This window comes from Lissotriton helveticus, chromosome 3_1 (genome assembly GCF_964261635.1).
Source record: "Lissotriton helveticus chromosome 3_1, aLisHel1.1, whole genome shotgun sequence".
Taxonomy (NCBI): domain Eukaryota; kingdom Metazoa; phylum Chordata; class Amphibia; order Caudata; family Salamandridae; genus Lissotriton; species Lissotriton helveticus.
Genome location: NC_136061.1, coordinates 360985772 through 361008035, shown reverse-complemented (window position 1 = coordinate 361008035; position 22264 = coordinate 360985772). Strand labels below are relative to the sequence as shown.

At 45.7% G+C, this 22264-nt stretch overlaps 1 long non-coding RNA gene across 2 annotated transcripts in view; it reads left to right on the top strand.

Annotated features, from left to right (window-relative positions):
• Positions 1-21871, top strand: part of LOC144822475 (uncharacterized) — a 185840-nt gene extending 163969 nt beyond the window's left edge. The window contains exons 3-4 of one of the 2 annotated variants that reach the window (XR_013608628.1): positions 8289-8433; positions 21638-21871. This is a non-coding gene — a long non-coding RNA (uncharacterized LOC144822475). The remainder of the gene's footprint in view (positions 1-8288; positions 8434-21637) is intronic. The other variant, XR_013608629.1, reaches the window with a different exon arrangement.
• Positions 21872-22264: the final 393 nt, after the last annotated feature.

Genomic DNA, 22264 nt, shown 5'->3' with positions numbered 1-22264 from the left:
AGCCACACTGGTGCAATACTGTAGTGTTGAGGTGGCTGGTATTGGCCAGTGCGTGCTCGACTGGGTGTGTGTTTCGCTAGATGGGGCCCTAAGGTTGGGAATACCTGCTGGTAGTTGGCTGTCTACTGGGGTCGATGTCTGAAGTGACTGGAGCTGTCCTGTACCCTGTTGCTCTGCTTGGTCTGCTATTCCCTTCGTCCCCAGTGTTTGCTGCATTGCCTGCTGCTCGGTCAAGGTATTTTAGGTCCCCAGTGTTTGGAGATGGAGTGGTGATGATGCACTGCTGTTAGTGGTCTGACATGTGGAACACTGAGGGGGTGCTTCGTTGTGTGGGGAACATCGAAGTCCCTGTTCCACCCTGGCGATGGTTAAAGACAGAGTCCCGCAGGGGGGCCTAACAGTTGAAAGTTGCCCAATATACTGGTGCGAGGATGGCCACCGGCTGTGTGCCGGGGTGTCCTGAATGAGCAACAGGGCTCTACAGGCGCACAGGTTTTGGCAGCAATCAAAGTCTTAGCCAGGTGAGGAGCGGCGCGTATCCTCCATACTCTAGAGATGCGAGGACCGTATCAGGTGAAATCTTTTTTGTTTCCTTATGCACTCACCCGTTTGTTTAAGCAGTAGCAAGGTAATTTATTGGTCCTGAAGAAGCAGTAGACACCATTAGGGTCACACAACTGCAGAAACATGTCGACCTGAAAACATTTTGCAGTAGATATTTGTTTAAACTACTGTTACTTTGCATTTGATATATTTTAAATTTGGAAATGAATTGTGTCACAAATAAAAGAGGTTCCTTCAAATTCATTATCCAATTTTAATAGTTAGCACTTTCACTCACTTTTTTGGTTCAGCACTGCTTTTCAGTTATCAATAGTAAGGACACTTGTAAGTGCGGGGTGGACGTACCACTCTGTGTAATGGCCCAAATGATGACCAGGGCGGTTCAGAACAGATAACTGATGGGAACAATATCACATAGTGATTAGTCCCTATGCAACTTACTAGTTTTATTTGATTACACACTGTTGCATTATATACACATGTGAACACAGAGATAGTTGTTGTTAGACCCACAGTTATTATTTTTGTTAATATAGTGTTTCTCGTAGGGGACTATAACTGCGATGGGTCTCTAAATATTCCCCTGGACCCCCCTTCTCTCCGTATGTTGTCGGCAATCAAAGTCTCCAGTGCCAATGTGCAAGCCAAGATAGATTAGGTCTCCATGGACTTGAACTTGTTGCGGGTCGACCTGTGAGAGATGACTGGAGATGGAGCAGCATGTTACGAAACTTCAGGAGGAAGTCCAAGCACTCAAATCCACATTTGCTACCCTGGTGACCCAGACACAGCAGCTCGAGATGCGAGCAGAGGATGCAGAGGTCTGCTCCAGAAGCTGTGATTTGCAGTTGGTGGGGTTTCCCAGGAGGGTATTGGGGATGGCGCCTTAGCTCTTTATGAGACAAAGGCTCTAGAAGACTCTCCCAGATGCAGTCTTCTCAGCGGTATTTGTGGTGAAATATGGGCCCAGGGCTCTGGTGCCGCCACTGCCTCCGGAGGGGATCCCCCGAATGATCATTGCAAAGATCATTAATTAGAGGATGTATGACGTTACAACGCATACTTTTACAACGCCTACCATTACCACGCAATTTTTACAACGCAGGATCCATTACAACGAAGTACCATTACCACGCATGTATTTACAACGCAGATTCCTTTACAACGCATACAATTACAACGTAAGTATTGGTAAGTATATAATATTTTTTTTAAATGTAAATTAATTAAAATTAATATTTAATTTAATTAATTTAATGTAATTAATTTAATTAATTTAATTTAGTTTAATTTAATGTAATTTAAATTTAATTGTATTTAATTTTTACCCTGTACCCCTTTACCCCAAAAACCCAAAACTGACCCTGACCCTAAAAATACCCCTTTACCTAAAAACCCAAAACTGACCCTGAACCCTAAAAATACCCCTTTACCCAAAAACCCCAAACTGAACCTGAACCCTAAAAATACCCCTTTACCCAAAAACCCAAAACTGACCCTGAACCCTAAAAATACCCCTTTACCCAAAAACCCAAAACTGACCCTGAACCCTAAAAATAACCCTTTACCCAAAAACCCAAAACTGACCCTGAACCCTAAAAATACCCCTTTACCCAAAAACCTAAAACTGACCCCGAACTCTAAAAATCCCCCTTTACCCAAAAACCCAAAACTGACCCTGAACCCTAAAAATACCCCTTTACCCAAAACTGACCCTAAAAATACCCCTTTACCCAAAAACCCAAAACTGACCCTGAACCCTAAAAATACCCCTTTACCCAATAACCCAAAACTGACCATGAACCCTAAAAATACCCCTTTACCCAAAAAACCCAAAACTGACCCTGAACCCTAAAAATACCCCTTTACCCAAAAACCTAAAACTGACCCCGAACTCTAAAAATCCCCCTTTACCCAAAAACCCAAAACTGACCCTGAACCCTAAAAATACCCCTTTACCCAAAACTGACCCTGAACCCTAAAAATACCCCTTTACCCAAAAACCCAAAACTGACCCTGAACCCTAAAAATACCCCTTTACCCAATAACCCAAAACTGACCATGAACCCTAAAAATACCCCTTTACCCAAAAAACCCTAAACTGACCCTGAACCCTAAAAATACCCCTTTATCCAAAAAACCCAAAACTGACCCTGAACTCTAAAAATACCCCTTTACCCAAAAACCCAAACTTAGATAAAATTATATACTTACCAATACTTACGTTGTAATGGTATGCTTTTTAAAGGTACCTGCGTTGTAAATACATGCGTTGTAATGGTACTTCGTTGTAATGGTTCCTGCGTTGTAAAAATTGCGTGGTAAAGGTATGTCGTTGTAAAAGTTGCGTGGTAAAGGTTGTATACCTTAATTAGAGGGCCCGGGATGTTAGATTGCATCCTTACATCCATTAGTCCATTTGCCCTTCCTTCTCATCATAGTTTCTTCCTTATTTTCATATGCTCTTCATTTTATTCTTCCTTCCATCCCTCTCTCGCCCTCTCTATCCCTTTCTTCACCTCTTTCCCTCTTCATTTCTTTGTTGCAATTAACTTTTCTTGCTTGACCTCTGTTATCTGTGTCCTGTATTTTCAAGAGTTTTGCCTGCAGAGCTGCAGACAGGAAAGGCTCATAAATAACTTGGTGTCAGCATAAGCTGCAAAAGCAAGCGGGGTGGGGTGGGGGTGTCATGACGCCACTATTTAGAGGAGACAGCACATGCACTTTAGCACTGGTTAGCAGTGGTACGAGCCCTAAGGCCAACAAAAACGAGGTGAGAGAAGTGGAAGATGAAGGCAAAAAGTTTGGCAGTGACCCTGCAAAGGGAGCCATTTCTAACAGTATTGATTTTGTCGTAGAGTTGTGAATGCAGATTGATCGGCTGATGAGGTGAAGTCTGAGGCACATTGGTACAATTGCGTTTCCAGTCCTCAAACTGCCTGCAATGAAACATGAACATTCACTAGGCCGATCCGGACCTTCTCCCTCACTGTCCCTGGCTCCATCAGGACCTCCTACTTCTCTTCCCATTGTGATTCATTTTGCCTTCCCATTACTCCTCTTCCCTTTAGAAAACTTGCATTTGCAAAGAAAGCTTAGATTTAGTGAACTGTGTATTTCCTGTAGAGCAGCACAATGTTTTGAGACATAAACAAATTCAGAAATACTTTTATTTTGCCATCCTATACAGAGGGACATCAGTTGCTGCCATACTTTCGGCAATAACACCTAAACAGACACCACTGCAACAACTTCTTGAGTGGTTTCTGTAATATTAGCTATAGAAAGTTCTCAAACACATCTTTCAAACAATCAAGTTAATAAGCAGGGCTTACCCACTGTTGTGTTTGTTTTTCTAATCTTGGTCCAATCAGTTTATGACAGAACAGATTTCAACAATCACATTCAACAGTGGCTCTCTGGCAGCAATAAGTACAGCTAAACCAATGGGTGCTTATCATGGCCAATGAACCTTGGCTAATATTGGATCTTTTATTTGATATGGCAAAACAATGCATAACAGTTGACTGACAATGAGCTAGTTAGGGTAATGAGTAATGCCATTTAAATACAGTTTTCAATTCTACACAGAACTTGTTAGCACATAACTGTAGTATATGTGAAAACCATTAAAATTTCTGTGAAGAACAAGTCGCTAATGGACAGGGGACATGGACGGTGACTAGCCGCCACCACCCCAGGGGCAGGGTATTCTTGCAGGGATAGAACTGCACTAGATTGGATATTGGTATTTTCATCAGTGTTGTCACTTGTGTCCTCTCTAGACGAAGTAGTACGTTGATGGTGCTCTCTCGCCCTTTGTCCTGCAGTTATTCTTTGACTATCTGTGTGGTACTGAACACGATTGCATTGAAGGTGTCCAGCTTTCATCATCAGCACACCAGTCATGTTGTCAATTACTGCTCTCATGCTGGCCCATGCTCCTCCTTCTGGCCCATTGATCAGCATTGCTCACCCCAGGTGCGTCTTGCGGTGCACCCCTAACAACTACTGCTGGTACGGGGCATCCCAGAACATCTGATGTATCCCCCTTTTCTTCTACTTCTTCTGAGTTCTCACTTGTGATTGGGGGAAACATAAGGAGGAGGTGGGGTCCCAGGCCCTAACCTTGTTCTTCAGGAGTCTAATTTGGTATACATTTTTTAATGGGTGTCTTTCAAACCCGCACCACAAATTCTTGCTTACTCTGTTTGGCTTCTTCATATCATTTTAGAAAGGCAATGCATGGACTCGATATATGCTTGGCATCTTTAAATTGTTTCTTAATGGTATTTAAGCATAGTTACTTTCTTTTGGAAAATACATTTTCCATCCCTAGTAGTAAATGTAACACTATCTTCTACATGCCTGCATGTGCTTTTCCCATATTAGCGTTACACCACGAGTGGGATCCCCTATTGCAGGGGCTGCTTGTATATTTCTGCCCCCATTTTCCATGAATTTAATTTGTGCTGTTAATGAAAGTCAGGAGAAAGGAAGGCTTTGATCTCTGCAGTGGATGTTTAGTAAATTTAAAAATCTTGCAGGGAAAATTGTTATAGACACTTATCAACAGTTCTTCTGTATCTTACAAGTAGCTGTATGCAATGTGCGTTACCCGCTTACGACTTTCTTACCAATGTTAGTTGGCATTTTGTTTGCAAAGTGCTATTGGTTCAAAAGACAGGACAGGCTTAACATGTCACACAACCGAGGAGCACTTGGCAGCCACATCTTGCAAATGTCACAATCGTAAACAAAAGTCAGGTGCATGATAATTTTAAGCAAGCACACAACTGCATCTGTCATACCATATAATATTTACAGTCTTAAAAATCTAGGCGAGAGAAATTGCTTAGCTTGCGTCCACCGAGGACACTGATGCGCAACTCTCCTGGGGCTTTCACTCTCACTGTGCTAGGTGATTCTACTTGGTGTAAACCAAGGGTGTCCAACCTTTTGTGTAATAAGAGCTACTTATGTTCAAATTACCATCATTACGAGCTACTTTCATCATTAGTGTTGTAACAGGGACCACATCAAACAAGACTACATTAGTGGCCACCGTATGCAAAATTGCCAGTAAGGATCACATCAATGCATCAGGCCATGTTGCCAACAGTAAGGCAAAAAAGACTTTGTCTGTTTGGAACGTTTCTATGTAGTTTATACACACCAGTATGCCAGCTACAGCGCAGTGCCCATGGTATAAAAGTATTATGGAGTGATGCCCTGAAACCAGTCCCAGGATGCTTGTTTCCGGTCCAACGTGGACCTAGCTTGGCAGTTCGGCTGGACTGTTTCCATGAGGTACAAGGTCAAGACTGATTTGCATATGGCTGGGTCTAAACTGGGGTGGCATGGTGAGCAAAAGACCAATGGATTTAACCCAGATCTCTTGACTGGGAATGGATGTTTGATTTGCTCTGCATTCCGTCCACGATCTGTGTGTCTTTTGACAAAAGTAATCTTAGTAATAAGTCTCCCCACATGATTTTTCACTCGCAAGTCAGTTTTAAACATATTTTGGAAATTCAGCCATATGTCTCTAAAGATCATCTAAAGAATTCTGAAAATGCACACATTTTTGTCTGGAATAGACAATTTTGGCATTCGTATATTAATTCATCTAAGAAGAAAGTTCCAATTTAGTAGGCTGGGCTGTACACAGGAGAGCTACTTGCAGAGAGTTAGAGTGCTACCACTACCTCACTAGCTACTCGTTGGAGAAGCCCGGTGTGGATACAGCAAGGACTTGTGGAGATAGCCAAGAGATCACATGGCCAGCATCCTAGCATTAACAGCATACCGTAATATCAAAGAGTTATTTGATAGTGCAGATTTAGATCCGGTCATAGGAGCAAGAGAGCATTTTACAAATTCTTTTTTAAATGAAGCAGAAGCAGCTTGAAAATGATGATCTGTACAAAGAACGGTAGATTTATGGGGACTTATCAAGACTGTTACAGAAGCAAATGTGGGGGAACTAGATACAGGTAAATTTTAACCCAAAGTACTGCAAATGTTCATAGGTGACCCAATTGGTTGCGGTCTGTTGTGGAACCCAAATACTGGAGAAACGTCCTGACAAATACATGCTTTTTCGCGTTGTAGCGAAGGGCAGACTCTGCTTATCCTCCACGGCTAAGTATTGTCACCCATCTGCAGGCTCTACACTACCTGAAATCGCCAATATTTTATCTAGTGGCCCAGCAGCTCTGTAACCTGCATTACAACGCTAGATATATTAGTAGGACTTTCATTTGTGTTGCAGGAGCAGTTCTTATATGATGTGCATGCATACCATTATAAGCATAAGAGGGCTGTTTTTCGCAGTGCAAAAGTTATTCCTTTCCGCTTTGTCAATAGTGGTCTTGAAATGGTATACACCCGTTACAACGGATCTTTTACTCCGCACTACCATTACAACGCGACTTTGACTCCGCATACCATTACAACGCATTGCGCTGGGGGGCGCTCTAGGATAGGGAATAAGTATAATTTACTATCCAACACCTTCCCTAGGGTCCACGGGGACTGGAGTTAGAATAGTAAATTATACTTACCACTATCCAGCGCCCCAAGGCGCTATGCGTTGTAACGGTATGCGGAGTAAAAGTCGCGTTGTAATGGTCTGCGGAGTAATAGTATGCGTTATAACGTCATACATCCATAAACTAGTACTGCAAACGTGTATGTAGTTCATTAAACACAATCGAAGACCTACCTTTTGCAATGCAAATCTAGTCCTTGTATTATGTTTAGCATATTTGCCGCTCTGTGAGTTGTAAAGGACAACTTAGGGATTGGAGTGTGAGCTTTGAGTAAACTCGGTCCTGTTTATAGAGTGACATGGTGCTGAGATGCCTGCCCCCTGATGCAGGGAAATAAATTAAAAGAACCGGTAAACTTGGCACACCACACTTTCTATAGTTCTGATGCTCCTTTAACCTCACATTTCCTAATAATTCAAGTGGCTCCGCGTTCACGTGAAGAAGTGCACACAGCCGTAGTCAGTACAGTACTGTATAGCAGACAGTACCATTGTTTTTTTTATATATTACAATGTGAGATACAGAGAGAATCATTTATTTGCCAAGAGTCATACAGGTTCTTTAGTCCAAGTACCTGATCACGGATTAGACCCAAGAGCCTCCGGTCCACAACTTGGGTACCAGTCCACATCTCAGGTACCAGTCCACATCTCCAACTCCCTTCAACAAACAGTACACCATAGTGGTATGAGTAGGTAGCTGTCTCCTTATGGCTTCCTAGGGGGCTCTGTACCAGAATGGTGATAGTGGAATTTTGTTGGAATACAGAATGTTAGATTGACAAGGAGTCTTTGTATCTCAGTAGTTCAAGTTTCATGACTATTCTGAAAGTCCTACATTGTGTTGCCGATGACCTGTACCAGCTTAACAACTCATCCAGTGATCTTACACACAACAATATCACAATATCAAAGCTTAACATGACTTACCTGCCATAATGGGAAAACTTTATAGTCGGAAAATGTTTTTTTCTTGTCTTTGAATGGTCTGCAAAGTGTCATGCTTGGGAATACCTTTTCCCCATATCACCCCTTAAAACATTACATTTATGGCGTCTATACGGCAACCAGGAGAAATAGGATAATCCTAAACTCCTCTACAGTGCTCCAAAAATGATGCAAATCATCTCTTTGAGCCACCTACATGGATTGATTTTTATATGTGTTTTAGAAAACACCCACTCCACCGGCTGTGAGTAAAGAGGCCTCTACATTCCATCCCAGTAGCCACCTCATTGAGGAGTCCCAACAAGGCCGAAGCTGGTTTGCGGTTGGCTGTATCACATTCAGAGGATGTGCCCTGGGCAAGTCCGCAGGTATGTTCCCAGTAGGGCTGAACCAAGCCGACTTTTCATATGGTCAATCCACAGCATAGTAGCCCAATTTTATATCTTTATTTTTATATTGGTCTTCAAGCCTCTTGCCAAAACGTGTTTCTGCGTATCCTCGTTATGTCGCGGACTTCATCAGGACTCCAAATATAATTCGCCACATGTATCTGGACAAATCACATCTGGGTTATATCCCCAAAACCAATAGTATTTTCAAAAGTGTATTTTTAAACAGGACGTAGAGTACTCCCAGCATCAAAGAGTGTATTGAGTTTGGATTCATTGTGAGAGATTTCACACATTTAAATTGATGATAATGGCACGTGGAGTTGTAGACTGAGCCAATTGTGCAAACACTAGATTTCTAAACCATCAAATGGTAGCCTACTGGACGATTGCCCGTATTTCCTATTGACCTTATCTGCACCCTTACATTTACATATCGGCCCCGATTCTCAGTTCCACTCAATTCCTGCAATGTGAGTCATATCATCAAAGCTAGGAAAGAGGTGAGAAATGGCATGGCCAGTGGTTCTGGGCTACAGTGCTAAATACTGACGCACTACAGATGTGGGAGATTTGCACTTATGCCCCTCCAAAAGCATTAGAACTGTGAGGCTTGAATGTCAACAAGGAACGTTTTGCAAGAGTATATCAATAAAATCACTCTGGAGAGAGGGAGGGAGAGAGAGAGACAGAGGGAGAGACGGAGAGAGAGACAGACAGACAGAGATAGAGACACAGACTGCACAGCATTGCCACAAAATAAAAGCTTTGACAAAGCCAGTAGGTCCCATAGGCTATTCCAGTGCTGGTCTCCCATGCTTTTACCCCTTGACTCTTGCATTTGGACTGCCAGACTAGTTAGACTGCAGGACCTAAGATGTTGGGGGGGGGGGGGTTATATTGGAGTGCCAATTCACACAGGCATTCTTGCTGTGTAGCATAGAGAAACTGCAGCCCACAACGAACTTTGAATGGTATGCCTTGTTCCACCAGGAGTTCTTTCAGGGCTGTTGGTAAGCAATCGTTTTTCTTCCATCCACACAAGTTCCCTGCTCCAAAACAAGAATGATATGCCAATCACTTAAAAGAACAAGCATTTGCAATGCAATAGGTCTCGCATTAGGAAAGTTCGAGCTATTGGTATTGTAAACGTCAAATTTTTTATTTATTTGTTGGTTTTGAAAACAGCGAAATTAATAGCTTTGTCATTTACAATGCCAATAGTTTTAACTTTCGCAAATGCGACAACTATAGCATTTGTACTGCAATATGTGTTGTATTTACGTGACTTCGATGTATTGATATTACAAATAACGATGGCTTTTAATTTTTTTAAATAATTAATACTTAAATAAGTTATTGTGATTTATAATGGCAATAGCTTAAAGTTTTGTACATAACTTTTGTGAAGATTATGTTTAGTGTATTTTATTGTAACGACAAGAACAGAAGTGAAATATTTACATATTTTTGTGACATTTGTAATAAAGCTTGAAACATTGAGAGAACATATTTGAACCACTTGTTGTTGAATGGTTGCACAGATTGATGCTTGGGAGTCGCCTTTTGTTGGGCATGGCCCCAGCGGCTCGGAGTGCCCTAACCAACAAAACCATGATGGGCTTTAGCTCAGATTACTAGCAAACTGCTAGCAATGTCACCATCCCTTGGGAGAGGGTGGCTTTGAAGCTCTGCCACTGCGCACGTCTTTTTTCCCTAAAGTCATTTATGGGATACTGAATCCATTCAGCCACAGGAGCTTCGGGGGAGGGGAAGGGGGTGCGGGGGGGGATCTCAAGAAGGGGCACGGGGCGTGCACTCACCGACTTGCAGGCCATTATCCATGCAGCCCGTCTCTAGCAGGCGGATGCCTCGGCAGAAGGGTAGCCCGTCCCTGGCTGCGGGTGCTACGGTGGTCCCCGTGGGAGTTGCCGGAACGGCTCCTACTGCCCCTGCAGGCGCTGGGGCTGAGCCGGCTGCGACCCTGGCCGGCAGCGGTGGGCTTTCCTGACCACCCCGGTACTGGAAGGAGGAAAACATGCATATTTGACACTTGGAGCGGGAGAATTCCAGTGCACGATGCGGCGCTGGAAGGGCTCAGGGATGCAGCTGAAGACCTCCTCAACCTGCTCAAATGCCCAGCTCTCGGCCACGCTCTTGGCCGCGCAGTCCAGCAGCGACTAGGGCAGCAGCGGGGGCCTGGTGGGCGGTGAGGAGGAAGAGCTGGCCGGGTACGGCCGCGAACAGAGGTACTTGAATGGACGGCAGCAGCTCGACCTCCACCCATTCTAAACAGTAGGGCGCAGTCTCCTTGAAGCGGGGCCCTGCTCAGTTGTAAAGTACAAACAAGCGCAGCGGCTAAAGGTAGGGACCGTGCTCCAAAATAATTAAATAATTAAAGACATACAAAATGCGAAAGCGGCCCATACTACAGCAAAACAATTAATTAAACAAACGCGGTCCCCAAAGTGGAAGAGGACCGCGTTATGAAAAAAAAAAAAAGTCGGCCTGGAGCGCAGAAGAGACGCGGGAGGGCAGAAGCGTGACGCCATGAGCGTGCACGTTGCCGTTCCCTGCGGCTCGTGACAGTGGCGGCGCCTGCAGTCTTCGCCCACTGTACTTGAGGAGTGCTGTGAGGCTGTGGGACGGGGACGCTTCTTAGAAGCCGCTGCAACACCAGGCGAGCCCTAAAAAGAGTATAGCAGACCCGGTGAGCGGTGAGGGGGGGCGTCGGGGCACATTGACGGTGCCCGCCCCCCCCCAGTGATGGAAGCCCTGCGTGTGCCCGGTGAGCGGGGTTGGAAGTGTGTGTGTGAGCGCGCGTTTGTGTGTGTATGTAAGCGGGGGGCGGCGGGGGGAGTGCGCTTGTATGTGCCTGCATGTGTTGTACCTGTGTGTGTGCATGCCTGTGTGTACGTGTGCCTGTGTGTGCAGGGGTGTGGGGGCTGGCTGTGTGCGCACGGGAATGTGAGGCACGAGAGGGGCACGGCGCCGTGCGCGCCCACGAGGTCAAATCTGCGCTCGTGCACCCTCTCGTGTCTACATTCCCAAATATGGGCCACGATAGGTCTTTCGCTGACGCTCGACCTAAAAAGCAGTAGTCGTCGTCGTCCTCCTCCTCCTCTCCACAAACTTTTTTTATGTCAATGTGTTCACATAACTGTCATGCATGGCTTCCATTATGTGTAAAGCAGGTTACTCTGCACGTCAACCTTCACGCAGTCATCACTGACAGCATTGAGAATTGCTCAAGAGAGTGATTCTGTTTTTTGGCATATTTAAATAGAAATACATACAGAGAAATGAGTGGGTTACTGTCTGTTTTATACATCACACATTCCCCAGGTGTGCGACTGGATGTTTGGCTCAGCGAGTTAAAAGATTGCCACTGCGAAATTTGTATATCTGGTATCAAGAGATCACAGTCGTTGTAAAGCGTACCTGCTTCCAGATTATGATGCTCAGAAAGGACCTGGTATTTTGCATGATCCGTAGCGCAGCCATGCCTAGATTTCATTTATGTGTTGTAGATTGCCTCTTCAAGGAACCACATGGTGGAAGTAGCAGAGAATCCAGACTTGGGTGCCAAGGCTTTGAAGAAAAACGATTGCTTACCAACAGCCCTGAAAGAACTCCTGGTGGAACAAGGCATACCATTCAAAGTTCGTTGTGTGCTGCAGTTTCTCTATGCTACACATCAAGAATGCCTGTGTGAATTGGCACTCCAACATAACCCCCAACAACATCTTAGGTCCTGCAGTCTAACTAGTCTGGCAGTCCAAATGCAAGAGTCAAGGGGTAAAAGCATGGGAGACCAGCACTGGAATAGCCTATGGGACCTACTGGCTTTGTCAAAGCTTTATTTATTTTGGCAATGCTGTACAGTGCAGGAAAAAAAGAAAAGATTAGTTCTGACGCAACACGTGCCTAGTGAAAAGCTTCATAGTGCTAATGGTGTCCCACTTGCCCCCTCCCCCCCCCCGTCACAGATCTGGGCTGAATCCATCATCGTTCTTTAGCTCACGCTGCCACCCCACTTCAGACACCAGCTATATGCATATCAGTTTTGACACTTCAGCGCTCCATTAAAAAATTGCTGCAATACATCTAGGGGTTGGATGAAAAATATACCCCAGTTCCTAGCACCCTGTGGGCACCCACCCGTTAGTACCAAATAGTTGATTCTGGCTGATGGTTTTAAATGGACTTGCATCACACGAGTGAAAAACAGTCATTATCAGGACAGACAGAAGTAGGGCTGTACTAGGATGCTAGAGATAATATATAGAATTATAAATGGGTAACTGAATTACAGGTATGTTTTTCACCAAGAGTGTCTGAGGGGCATGAGATCACGAGAACGAAGCTCGAGTTACCTATTAAGTCACTCGGAACACATAGCTGAAAAACATCCCCTTAATTCACTTTTTATCCATTTATATTTTGTTAGTTTTGGCCCCAGCTTTCAACTGCCACGTGGGGGCAGAGGAGTGATAAGGGAGTTATTCATAACATAACTTCTCCTCCCGGCCCTAAATATAAAACAATTCCTAGCCTCCTGCAAGCCATCCCCCACCACTCTATGTGCCTTCAGGACCCCTTACCTCGTAAAGCTATACCGTCGATCAGAGCAGAAAGCCAGCACTGGGCTGACAGTTTGTATGAGAGGCCTGTCAGAGCAGCCTATAATCCCTTTATGATGCAGCAATAGTGGGTAACAACTTTTGTTAACTACAGTTGTGGTGTAGTATTTTTCTAAATATGTGAAAAGAGCAGATAGTATGAGTAAAGTCTTTCTTGTTTCACGGAGAATCAAGCAGATGACGTAAATACATTTGTATTGTACAATATAATGTTAGAAAATTTGTATTGTGAATGTGGCTTTCATGATGTACCCAAAGTATCATTTTCAAGGACTTGCACTGGAAGTCCTGCAGAAGTCATGTGAGTTCTATGAGCTATTGTTTAAGGAATGTTTTATTTATTATATAAGTCTCCGGAGTCCAGTTGCTGAGGAAGCAATGGAAGATTTGTCAAATGTGACCCATACTAGAACGTGTGGTTTGCTATAAAACTTTCTGAATTGTTGTATTGGGCGGGGGGGTTGATCTTTATTTTGGCCCATGTGCTTTCTGTGAGATTCATTCTCTTTTTGTCATAGATGGGGAAACTGTGACATTTTCAGGTGTTCTATTGACCTCTCAGTACTCTTCATGAGTTAGACGCTTAGAATGTTTATTTAAAATAATGGCTAACTAAATTATTTATGATTGTGCATTATTTCCCTATACCTCCCTTCTAGCCATTTAATGGCAATATCTGCTTATTTCTATTGCGTTTTTTTGTAATAAAAGTCTCTTGTCTATTTTTGATCTAGAGCTCGGTCCTTTATGTGCCAAACATTTCATCCCATTTAACCCTGCTGAAATATTATTTCCCTGATGTAGAGTGCAGTCTCTAACCGCAAGATCAGTCAAGAATTTCCAGAGTCTAAATAATTTGGTACATATTAGGGTGATGCATTTGGGGTTCAGATAATTATTGGGGTTCAGCTCCCACAGTTGTTATGTCATAGCAATGAATAGCCAGGTTTAGAATCTGGTATTCACATTAGTGGTGCACAATGACAGCCTTCCATAATAACGTGTTTTTAAATGTGGGATGAAAGTATTTTAAACCAAGGTTACTGACGCCTAGTACTCTCAATATTATTTGTATCAACAGGTTAGCTCCCGCACCCATTTAATTTGCCTCTCCGCAATGACAGATTAAGGAATAAGGGATTTGGAAGACGTGATGCAGGGTGTTTGAGGGGGCATCTACAACAATTATATTTTTAAATGTTTAAGTATCAGCAATATCGGGGGCGTGGCCTGCAGCCGGCAAAGATGGGAGCACACTGAGCGAGTTCCGCTAGCTGCCTGTGCATAACCCCTAAATCATCCGTCGTCATTCGCAGATCCAGAGCCCCCTGTATTGTGAAATATGTCTTTTCTAGTTTTGTATCTACTGTATTTTGTGTACGCTTATAAGATATCTTGCATATCGAATAAAAGCTTCTTGACTGACTGACTGAAATTGCCAGTGGGGTGAGAGGGCACGTGAAAGCAATCTGCCGCTGGCAGCAGGAGGAGGCACCGGCGGCTCCAAGAGACTGCAGACGATGCGCAATGGAGGCCTAAAATGGCACCGGGCATGGCTCTCCACTAAACAGAGATGCGGCGGTGCGCCGATACAGAAGGCGAGGGCTACTGAGATCTTGGGTGCCCTCCTGCCAGACTGAGACACCACCCGGCGGCCCGTAGCACCACACCCATAGCTGTTCCTCAGTGGCACAAGTTACATGCCGTAATTGACAGAGGGGCCAGAGACCCTGGGAGGGCCCCTGCCTGGCTGGGGCTGTGCCACGCTGCGGTGAGGCGGAGCGAACCGGTTCTAAGGCTGATTATTGTATATGAGGCCCTGCTGTGATGAGGACAGCAGTGGTGGACGGCGACGGCTGATCCTGCCCCCGAGATCCGGATCGGTTGTGGGACAGCCAGAGACTGTTGGAATGGCAAGGCGGTGATGCCCCCTCCCCAGGTTGTAGCGGCAGGCGAGAGAAGGCCTCTGACCTGGATGCCATGGCCTCTTCCTCCTAAGGGACTGACCTAATGGAAGTGCTGAGGCTCCAGGGGAGTATGGTGAGCAGGAAGGGCCTGGACTTACTAGGAAGGCACAGAGCGACTCATCCCCAGGTGCAATCCGTGCCAGAGCAGCAACTCGAAAACCTCTTGCTACAATCTGGTAGAGGGGAGAAAGAACAGCAGTAACTTCAATCAGGAGCCTCAGAAGGGCTATGGAGGTCTGCTCCGGTGACTGGCACCATCCCTAAACATGATACGGCCCAACCACTAACTCACTGACTCAAAGAAGAAATCTAGGCCAAAAATGGTCCGAACCAAAGGTCCCAGTCCTGGTCAGGCCAACCAAATAGATAAGTACACGGTCGCAATGGGACAGGTGAGGGAGACAAGAGGAGCAGCAGGAAGCTCTGCAACCAAAGAAGATGAACACTTGTCAAATCCCTCCCTAAAAGATATCATGAAGGAGATAACAGAGCTCCGAAGTACCCTGGAACCTAAGCTGGATACAGTGACGGAAGAGCTGAATTTACTCAGAGCACATTTCTGTAACCTGGCAGACAAAATTTCCATGGCCGAAACGAACATAGGGGGCCTACAATCAAAGACTAAACATCTGGAGGAGCAAGTGACTGTCCTAACGAAGCATCAAACGGAAATGATGGCACACCTGGAAGATCAGGAGTGCAGGACCGATGCAATAATATCCGAGTAGTGGGAGTCCTGGAGGGAATGGAAGGACAATCGCTGGATCTCTTTCTTGAAGACTTGATTCCCCACACACTCAAGCCCAAGCATTTTCCAACTTCTTTTCTGTGGAGTGAGCGAATCAAATGTTCACACCACGTCCGAGGCCCCCTTCCACAATCATAGCTCGCATACTCGATTTTAGAAACCAAGACGCCATCTTTCAAGCTGCACGCTCGCATGGCGACCTACAATACGAAAATGCTACTATCCACTTTTTTCCGACTTCACACTCCGGGTACAGCGCCAACAACGGAGCTTTGATGCATTAAAGAAAACTCTCCCGGACACAAATTTAAAGTACATGATGTTATACCCCGCCAAACTCAGGGTGTTGGCAGACGGAAAATTACTCTACTTCACAACACTGGAAGAGGCTTGGGAATGGTTGGAGGATGACTGGGCAGGTAAGAAACGGAGGGCAGACAACCACCGCGAGAGAGCAACACCCAAGAACACAAGATCCGGACCCCCTGGCCAGCCCACCTGGCCGGATGTCCCACACAGATAAGTGACAATTGTTGTCTGGGGCAGTATCCTATGCAGTTTTCCGTTCTTCGCGATAGAGACAAAGGGTGAAAGTGGTTTAAGGGGAAGTTGCATGTCCCTGGGCTGCTGCCATTTATACTTTATTCTCTAATTCATATATTCGTCCCAGGGACACTCCTTGACCTCTGGTGACTTCTGGACCTTGATATTGCACATTGAGGTTGGGGTTATGACTAATCCTTTTTATTTTTTTCCTTAATTGGTGCCAACGGCAAGTACGCATCACCCTTTGTTGTCATAGGTATACTGTTTTGGGCGACACGCATTGCTTGTTGGGGATATGGGGGGTTTGTTACTCACCAAGCAGGTATGCAGGAAGGGGGGAGTTGAGAGGATTGTTTGTTTACTCTGTTGCGTTGAATTGTTTTACTTATCAAGGTCAAAGACTACACACAGCGCATGCAAACTTTAGGTCCACTGCTGGGTGGGGGTGATCCACACACGAGACGTGATGTATCTATAACCGAGACAAGACCTGCTGGCATGCTTGCATGGACGTGGCACATAACCAAAATAAATGCACATTAGTCATACAGCACATTAAGCACCATTCCCCAGATGTTCTATCACCGCTTTGGGTACAAGCTCGCAGCTTGTTCTGGGTTTTCCACAGACCCTCAGGGCGTAGGTATCCTGCTGCGAAATTCCTTGCCCTTCACAGTCAATAACGTCTGGTGAGACTACATAGTGTGTTATGTGGCCCTTGCAGGTACGTGGGAGGTCCAATCCTTTACTATTTGCTCACTATACATCCTGCTCAAACTACACACAGTTATCCACCTGAAAATTAGTGCTCTTCTTGTGAACCTACCCGCCGGGACCCTCCATATGGGAGGTGATCTGAACGCAGTGATGGACCCAGACCTAGACCGAAGCACTGCAGTAGGACACGCTAGCAGGCAGAATCTCCCGAACTTCTTAGCATAGTGGACTTATGGAGGGCCCACAACCTTCATCTGTAGCAGTATATATACTATTCGGCATGGCATGGGTCTTTTTCGTGACTTGATTACCTCTTCACACGCCATAACCAGGTGGGGTGCTTTGAAAGGCCGACACATTTAGCAAGGGGAATTTCTGTCCACTCCCCAATAAGCATTGAACTCAAGGGCCCAGTCCTTAAGTATGCAGGGTTTCCCTGGCGAGATCCCTGGTACCTGCAAGATCCTGAACTCCGAGATAAACTCCATTTAGGAACTGAGCTAAACTTCAAAGAAAACGAGGGGTCCGTGTTGACCCACCGTACCCTCTGGGAGGCATTCAAGACAGTGTTATGAGGTCAGGCCCAGACGCTGATAGAAGGAAAGGAAAAAAAAAGCCACACTAGAAAGTAAGACCCTGGAGCAGGAGATTCTTGCCTTGGAAAGGGGAGTGGCGGGAGAGGGGAATATAGAGATGTGACATAAGTTAGCACTATGTCAGCATACCCAGTGAACCCTGGCTGACAATGCAGCTTGGACGCATGCGTTGGCCACACAGCGCCGGCTGTATGATGTGGGGGACAGGGCCTCCAGACTGTTAGCCTGGCTAGACAGGAGGGACCGGTATAGATCGTGGGTGGTGGGGGTCCGAGACAAGGAAGAAGTCCTGCAGACAACGAGTATCGCAATTGCTGAGATATTCGCCTCCTACTACAAGAGCCTCTAGTCCCCAGTCAGGTCTAGATCAGAAAGGGACTGCAAGGAGCTGTTGAGAGACTTCTCGCTCCAGACACTCACCGCAGACATGAGGAACACCCTAGAAGCTGACCTCATGGACGAGGAACTAATCGGCGCCTTTGGGTCCTTGAAATCAGGGAAAGCGGTGGGCCCTAATGGGCTGCCAGTTGAGCTGTTTAAGGGATTATCCAATAAAATAGCAAAGCAGCTGCTAGAGCTGTTCAAGGAGGCAAAATAAGCGGGGTCTCTAACCGAAGACCAAGGCACAGCCACAATAGTAGTGATAGACAAGATGGGCAAGCCTCTGGAGAACTGCAATTCCTACAGACCGATTTTGCTCTTAAACGTAGAGTCGAAGGTGCTGGTCAAGGCCCTAGTGACTAGTCTAGTGGCCGTCTTCACCTCCATCATTCAAGTGGACCAATCTAGCTTTGTCATGCAGAAGAACCGGGCACCACATGCGAAGGCTGTACGGTGTCCTGCGCACAACGAGCACCTTTACGCCTCTACAGACGGCATTGATGGCACTTGATTCCTCAATGGCATTTAATAGCCTAGAATGTCCCTATTTGTTTACCATGTTGCCTAGACTGTGTTTCGGCCCGAAGTTCTGTGAGTGAATAAAACTACTATACCAAGCCCCACTGGCTAGGGTGAGGGTAAACGAGGCACTGTCTGGGTGCTTCCCACTGGCAGGTGTACCCAACAGGGATGTCCACTATCGCCCTTGCTGTGTGCCTAGCGCTGGAGCCCCTGGCACATTGGATTGGAACTGACTCGATGATATGGGAAATCCCACCATCCTCCTTATATGCAGATGATATAATTTTATACCTCTCTAGACCATAATTTTCCATTGCAAGAGTTCTTCACATCTTCTAACTTTTTGGGAGCTACTCTGGCTACACTATAAATTGGGTCAAGTCAGTAGTGTTCCCCTTGTCAGGCCCTCCCCCGAGACTCCTGGCGAAATGCGTAGCTCTTATAGTGCAGGAGGGCTTTAGATACCGCAGATTATTTGTAACTCATGATCAGGTATTCCTGCAGCAAAATCATTTCCCCCAATTAAACGACGATGCCGGCTGGCAATCAAGAGTCTCTCCTATATTCCCGTAAGGCGAATCCAGACATACCATCACAAACTGCAACAGTGGTGAAGTGTTGGACAAAGGCAAATCAATACCTAGGCTGGAACTCTAGATTGATGAATATGTCCCCCCCCCCCCCCCCCCATGGCATGATGATCGACTGAGGGAGGTGTCCAATCTTCGGTGCTTCTCATGGTGGTCGACAATAGGTACTGAGCATCTGGGGGATGTGTGGAGGTATGGGGTGCCCCTTCCCTTAGTCACCCTGAGTCAAGAATTCTACCTGTCGCCCCCCCCCCCCCCCGAGAGGTTCCCTTTCCTGAGACTCGTGCACGCCCTTAGGGCACACATTCAACAAAGCACGGACCTTCCGCACTCCTCCTCTCTGGAGTACCGACTATTAGCAGACCCCATTCCCGATAAGGGGACATCGACTAATTACCGGAAACTAATTAATAATGTGACTGACCCCGTGGGCCCCTTCAGACGTGCCTGGACTGATGACGTAGGCAGCATTCATGATGAAGAGTGGGTAGAAGCACTATAGAGCCCTACAAACATTCGATCCGAGCTAGATGTAGGTTAGTACAACTTAAAGTCTTACACCATTAATACTACTCCCGCACTCTGTTGCATAAATGGAGAGTGGTACATATACCGCAGCGTGTGAGGGGCTGTGCACAAGAGGGATCCTTCTTTCACCTCTTATGGGAATACCTCATGATTTGTTCATACTGGCAAGGTGTGAAGGCAGTGGTGCCTAAGGTCTTGGGGGTGAGGGTGCCCATGAACGCTAAGTGGCAACTGCTGATGATACAGGAGAGGAAGTCTGGCCCGACATAGTAGACTCTGGCTGGCATTGGCAGTGGGAGTAGCAAAACTAAACATGGCACAACGTTGGGGGGCACCACGTCTCCCGCTACAGGCGGAGTGGGAGATTGACTTCAACTGCTGCCCAGGAGTAGAGGAAGTAGTTTACGAAAGCAGAGGGTGCATTAGAAAGTGGGAAATGGTCCCTTGATGGGAATACAGAGGTATGTCAGAGAGGTTGTGATTCCCCCGGTATGCTGTAACAAATGTTAGGTCCCAAGATAGCCTGAAGTGATATCGACTTACACCCCACACAGCGAGGAAAAGCATCAAATAACTTGGGTTGTTATGGATTCCCGATGCAACCACATTGTAATACAGCATGTAAGTTGAATATTGAAAATCTGCATGAGAAATCATTTCAGACTTCTAATGTATGATGAGCCTGTTGAATAAAAAAAACAGTATCTGCAACATCCACAGTGTCAAACATTATGGGAGCTTTGCAGTTATCTGTATTGTGTCCCTCGGTGGCGGCTCCTCCTCTAAGGTTGAGGAGCGTCACCCCACTGCCTTTTAGCAGTGAAGTTAAGGAAAAATAAATTGATAAAATCTCGCGTTATTGTTTAAGTTTGTCCTGATGTCTGACTGCTTTATGTGGCAGGACTGATATCATGACAGGAGGAGGGGGAGTGGGGAGCACATTGTAAGTGTGCATGAATGTTTGGCTGGCCGTCTCGGGCTGGCCAATCATTTATGCGCACTTTGCATGTTCTCCACGCAGGCTGCATTTCAATCTACGAGGAGAATAGGCCCAGGCTCCCAGTCAGCGTCTGAGCGCCGTAACCACGGCACTCAGACCAATTACAATGCTAAATTGCAGCGTTGCGATTGGCTAAGTGGCAGCCTGGGTTTGCTTCCTCCTCCGGCCAGAGTGAGGGACTACGGAGGAGAGACTCGAAGAGGAATGTATGACGTTACAACGAATTCCGTTGCAACGCATGCCTTTACCACGCATGCGTTACAACGGAATTCGTTTACCACGCATAACCTTTACCTCGACTACTTGCGTGGTGACGTCATACGTCGTTAAGAGGAAACAGATTTTTTTTCCGATTTCTCTTAAACGACGCTGATTATGTGCAGATCCCGACGTGACTTCTGGTGAGTTTTTTTATTTGGGGGAGAGGCCCCCCCCCCGTTTTACCTTTTACCTTTACCACATATGCCTTTACTACAAACCTCGTAGTAAAGGTATGCGTGGTAAAGGCTTTAGTGGTAACCACGCATGCGTTGTACTGCATGCGTGGTTAAAGATTTCGTGGAAACGGCTTCGTTGTAAAGGCCGTTTCCCCTCGAAGAGAAGGTACTTTTATATATATATATATATATATGTATATATATATATATCTCACACAATCCACAGCTTCGGCGAAGGCAATCCTGTCCCCACCACAGCAACGTATACCTATATTTTTTGTCCACCCACTTCACCCGTGTCCCCCCCCTCCCAACGCCCTATCTGTGCTGGCCGTCACTGGTGTCCCTTCCTCTTAAACACCTCCCCGGTGTTGTCCTCAAAGATGCGTGAGGTTGAGCAAAGTGTTAATTGCCACAAGCACTTCTCAGAGGTTAGCAGTAACCATGTCTTTTACTATATTGTAGTTTTTGTAAGTCATGCTTTCTTTTATTTCTTGTTCTGTTCCAGCGCCTCATCCGCTCCGAAGAGATACAGTCCAGAAGAAGCGGGCTTCATGTACACCCATGGCATCATATATGTATATAGCAGTGCTGCATCAAGGAACGGTTCTGCTATGAGAGAGGGAACATGATGGTTGTTTTTGTCCACACTGACTCTCAGTGTCCTTGGAGATGCCCCTTCTCTCAGCCCCCCTGGATGGATTTGTATACAGCAGTCTAAACAGATAAAAACTACTTTTTATGCCGCCTTCTGTCTGCCATCTACGGCTTTGTGCTCTATGCTGTCTCCTAATCAATATTCCTGCTTCTTAAACTCGTAATATGGTCCCGGAGAACATGCAATAGAAAGAAAAGATGTGTTATGTTCTAGTACTGTTAAGTGGTTCCTCTTAACCTGTTCGGCGCCTTGTGTGTCTGGATTGTAAAGTCCGCTTTAGCTGACCAGTTTGCTTCATAACCTGCTTGACAATCTATATTGGTCTGCATTTATAATCTGCATCCCTGTCAAAGTGTTTTTCGCAGCATTTTTCTTATGTATTTCCTCTATCATCAAAGAAACAGTGGCATAATGTAGGCATTTGGCTTCTGCCTGTCTGAAACTGGATACTGTGTCCATTCCCTTACTTCTCTTAAA